The following is a 4,507-nucleotide window of genomic DNA, read 5'->3' on the forward strand; positions in this document are numbered from 1 at the left end:
GGCTCTGAAACTTCTTTTGGGTGTCAGGCGTCCAGCGATTCTGCAATTTTGCTGCAACTTGTCGGTCAAAAATCGCAACAAAATGGCGCCGCGATTAGGGAGCCATTGAAAGTAACAAGATCGCGAGCTCATCCCATGATCTGCAGCGATTTGTGAATCGCGGGCAGAATTGCAGCAATTCCGCCCACGATCAGAAACGCCTAGGAATGGAGAATTAGTATAAATCTCTGTCTCTGAGTGGCTTGCGGTATTAGGTTGCTTTCACGCTGATTCGTTTTTCATTCGCTTTTGCGTTGAAAAGAGCGAAAGAAAAACTTGTGACCATGTAATCCTATGGGACTCTTCACACTGATCTGTTGTGCGTCCGCTGCGATTAGTAAAATCCTGCTTGCTGCATTTTTGGTGCAGGTTTGATGCGGTAAATAAATTGCACCAATAAACGCATCTCCCCCATTGAAATGCGTAGAAAACATGGCAAAAACGCATCAAAAACACATTTGCTGGGGAATGGACTGCTCCTGTGATCTGCATGTGAGTGCCAATGTATTGTTAATGGCACCCCAAACACAGATTGTAAATGCAGTGCAGGTGGTTTGTAGCTTTTAAAAAGTAATGTTTGCACTACTTTTTCCACTTTGAAGTGCGATGTGCAGCCCATTCAAATCATTGGACTGTCAAAATCGCACTGCACTGGGCATTAGATCTGCGCTGGAGTTAGATCTGCAGTAGATTTAGGCTGGGTTCACATATATGCGCATTGGATGCGTTTTAAACAGCATCCAATTTACATGACATGTGAATGTGACAGGTTCTCAATGGAGCCAGTTCACACATGTCCGGGGCAGCCACGGTGCAGTTTCAAAAAGGCTCCTGTGCAGTTTTGGGTCCGGTTCAGGTGCGAATTCAAATTTGCACCTGAATCTAGGGGTCAAGCCTTGGTAAAAAAAAGTGTGGGAACTCACCCAAGATTCCCCCACCTCAAAAATCAAAAAAGTGTGTTCCCAAGCGTTCCTGCAGGAATCGAGCCCTGCCCCCACAGCACTGTCCTTCACCCCCCCCCCCCAGTAATGTACACCTCTGCCCCCTTCACCCACCCCTAGTAATGTCCACCTCTGCCCCCTTCACCCACCCCTAGTAATGTCCACCTCTGCCCCCTTCACCCACCCCCAGTAATGTCCACCTCTGCCCCCTTCACCCACCCCCAGTAATGTCCACCTCTGACCCCTTCACCCACCCCCAGTAATGTCCTCCTCTGCCCCCTTCACCTTCCCTCCTAGTAATGTCCTCCTCTGCCCCCTTCACCTTCCCTCCTAGTAATGTCCTCCTCTGCCCCCTTCACCCCCCCCCAGTAATGTCCTCCTCTGCCCCCTTCACCCACCCTCCTAGTATTGTCCACCTCTGACCCCTTCCCCTCCCCCAGTAATGTCCTCCTCTGCCCCCTTCACCCCCCCCCCCAGTAATGTCCTCCTCTGCCCCCTTCACCCACCCTCCTAGTATTGTCCACCTCTGACCCCTTCCCCTCCCCCAGTAATGTCCTCCTCTGCCCCCTTCACCCCCCCCCCCAGTAATGTCCTCCTCTGCCCCCTTCACCTTCCCTCCTAGTAATGTCCACCTCTGACCCCTTCCCCTCCCCCAGTAATGTCCTCCTCTGCCCCCTTCACCCACCCTCCTAGTAATGTCCACCTCTGACCCCTTCCCCTCCCCCAGTAATGTCCTCCTCTGCCCCCTTCACCTCCCCCTAGTAATGTCCACCTCTGCCCCCTTCACCCACCCTCCTAGTAATGTCCACCTCTGACCCCTTCCCCTCCCCCAGTAATGTCCTCCTCTGCCCTCTTCACCTCCCCCTAGTAATGTCCACCTCTGCCCCCTTCATCTCCCCCTAGTAATGTCCACCTCTGCCCCCTTCACCCACTCCCCTAGTAATATCCACCTCTGCCCCCTTCACCTCCCCCTAGTAATGTCCACCTCTGCCCCCTTAACCCCCTCCCCCCTAGTAATGTCCACCTCTGCCCCCTTCACCCACCCCCCTAGTAATGTCCTCCTCTGCCCCCTTCACCTCCCCCTAGTAATGTCCTCCTCTGCCCCCTTCACCTCCCCCTAGTAATGTCAAACTCTGCCCCCTTCACCCCCCCCCCAGTAATGTCAAACTCTGCCCCCTACACCCACCCACCTAGTAATGTCAAACTCTGCCCCCTTCCCCTCCCCCAGTAATGTCCTCCTCTGTGCCCTTCACCTCCCCTAGTAATGTCCTCCTATGCCCCTTCCCCTCCCCAAGTAATGTCCTCCTCTGCCCCTTTCACCCACCCCCCCTAGTAATGTCTTCCTCTGCCCCCTTCACCCCCCCAGTAATGTCCACCTCTGCCCCCTTCACTCCCCCCCCAGTAATGTCCATTATCCCTCCCCACATTAATGTCCTCCCCAGTCACCTTCACCCCCCAGCAATGTCCTCCTCTGCCCCCTTCACCCACCTCCCCCCGGTCCTCCTGCTCTCTGCTGTGGCAAGGTGCCGCGGCCCCTGAGACCGAGTGTTACTGCCTTCCATTCAAAAATGGTGCCAGGCGGCACCAGTACACCACTGCGCATGCGCCCGCCAAGCCCAAAACTGGGCAATCATGTATGAGCTTTGCAGGCTTCGGAACGGCGCATGCGTGGTTAGGCTGTCAGCCTGCAGCCATATTTTTTACGGGTGCCGGTAATGGACATTTATGGGCAGCCCGAAAATGGGCTGAAATTTACAGGGCTGCCCGTAAATTAACGGGAAGTTGGCAAAACTGTCCTTAATCAGTGTGCGGCACTTACTATTGCGAGCTGTGTTGGCAGCTGCTGGTGTATCGCCTGCCACACAGCTAGCATACATCAAAGGCCAGTCCTGCAGGACACGGCTGCTAACGGGAACGGCGTTCCTGCTGTGGAAAAAGTACAGAAACGCCGTTCCCATGCGTTCCTGCAAGACTCGAGCCCTGCCTGAATCGCACCTGAACCGGTGAACAGAAACGCACCGGACTCTGGAGTGCAAACCACAGCCGCACATAGATAATATGTGATGGATTCAGATCATTTGATTGCAATCTTTATTGGATTACGAACTGTGTTGAATTTAGACCTGCGATGAGTTTCAATCTACATTAAGTCGTTCGGTGAAGTCCCGCTCTATCTGATATCAGTGTATGCAGAGTGGATGTGATTGATGTGAGTATTGTAGAAATGGGGTGATATTCGATGTGTAATGTCTAATGAGGGGACAATCTCCACCTGGCAGGGAATTGGCGGTAATCCCTCATCTGTGAGTGTTCACAGCGGGTTTGCGGGGATAATATTCACCGAGGTGCCGAGGACAGAGCGGCGATGTCGAGAAATCTTTTCATTGACATGAGAAGACAGAAGATAGACTCCAGGAGATGAGCTGTGAGGATTCTCCTGGAGGGGAGATCAGAGAGAAGGAGGATGATAGAAGTCTTCACAGAAGAATATCCAAAAATGTGTCTCAGACAATAGACGACGCACAGCTCATACATAGAAGAGCCACTAATGAGCCCCGTTATCAGACAGACGCAGCCTGAACTGCCACTCATGGCGGACTGCCTGATTATCACTTCCCGGAACAGGAGCCGCGTACTGAGCAGAATGGTGCATAGTACTATATTTAATGTGGGGGGCAGAAGTAGGTTGCTAACCCCTCCCTCATATGCAAGAAAAATGAATAGATTTCAATTCACCACTGCGGTGCTTTCTTGTGCCGTTGCACCGCTGTATTGTAATAGAAAATCACCACTTAAGTGAAAAAAAGGGAGTATTCAGAATGCAGCACTATCACACCTGGCAGCCGCTATTCTACGCCCTCTGAAAAGTGATCCCGACCATGTGAATACAGCCTTACATTCCCTGCACTCCCTGCCATAGGGTGTTGTGCCCATTATGAGGGGTTCTCACCATCCCTGTGCTGAGTTCCCAGGTCTGTATACCCGCTGTGCCCATTATGAGGGGTTCTCACCATCCCTGTGCTGAGTTCCCGGGTCTGTACACCTGCTGTGCCCATTATGAGGGGTTCTCACCATCCCTGTGCTGAGTTCCTGGGTCTGTACACGCGCTGTGCCCATTATGAGGGGTTCCCACCATCCCTGTGCTGAGTTCCCAGGTCTGTACACCTGCTGTGCCCATTATGAGGGGTTCCCACCATCCCTGTGCTGAGTTCCCAGGTCTGTACACCTGCTGTGCCCATTATGAGGGGTTCTCACCATCCCTGTGCTGAGTTCCCGGGTCTGTACACCTGCTGTGCCCATTATGAGGGGTTCCCACCATCCCTGTGCTGAGTTCCTGGGTCTGTACACGCGCTGTGCCCATTATGAGGGGTTCCCACCATCCCTGTGCTGAGTTCCCGGGTCTGTACACCTGCTATACCCTTTATGAGGGGTTCCCACCATTCCTGCACAGAATTCTATTCATGTTATATTATAAAGAATGTTACATAATGAGATGGAACACACAAAGGTGTCTAGGAACACCCTAT

Source organism: Aquarana catesbeiana, linkage group LG07 (genome assembly GCF_042186555.1).
Source record: "Aquarana catesbeiana isolate 2022-GZ linkage group LG07, ASM4218655v1, whole genome shotgun sequence".
Lineage (NCBI taxonomy): Eukaryota > Metazoa > Chordata > Amphibia > Anura > Ranidae > Aquarana > Aquarana catesbeiana.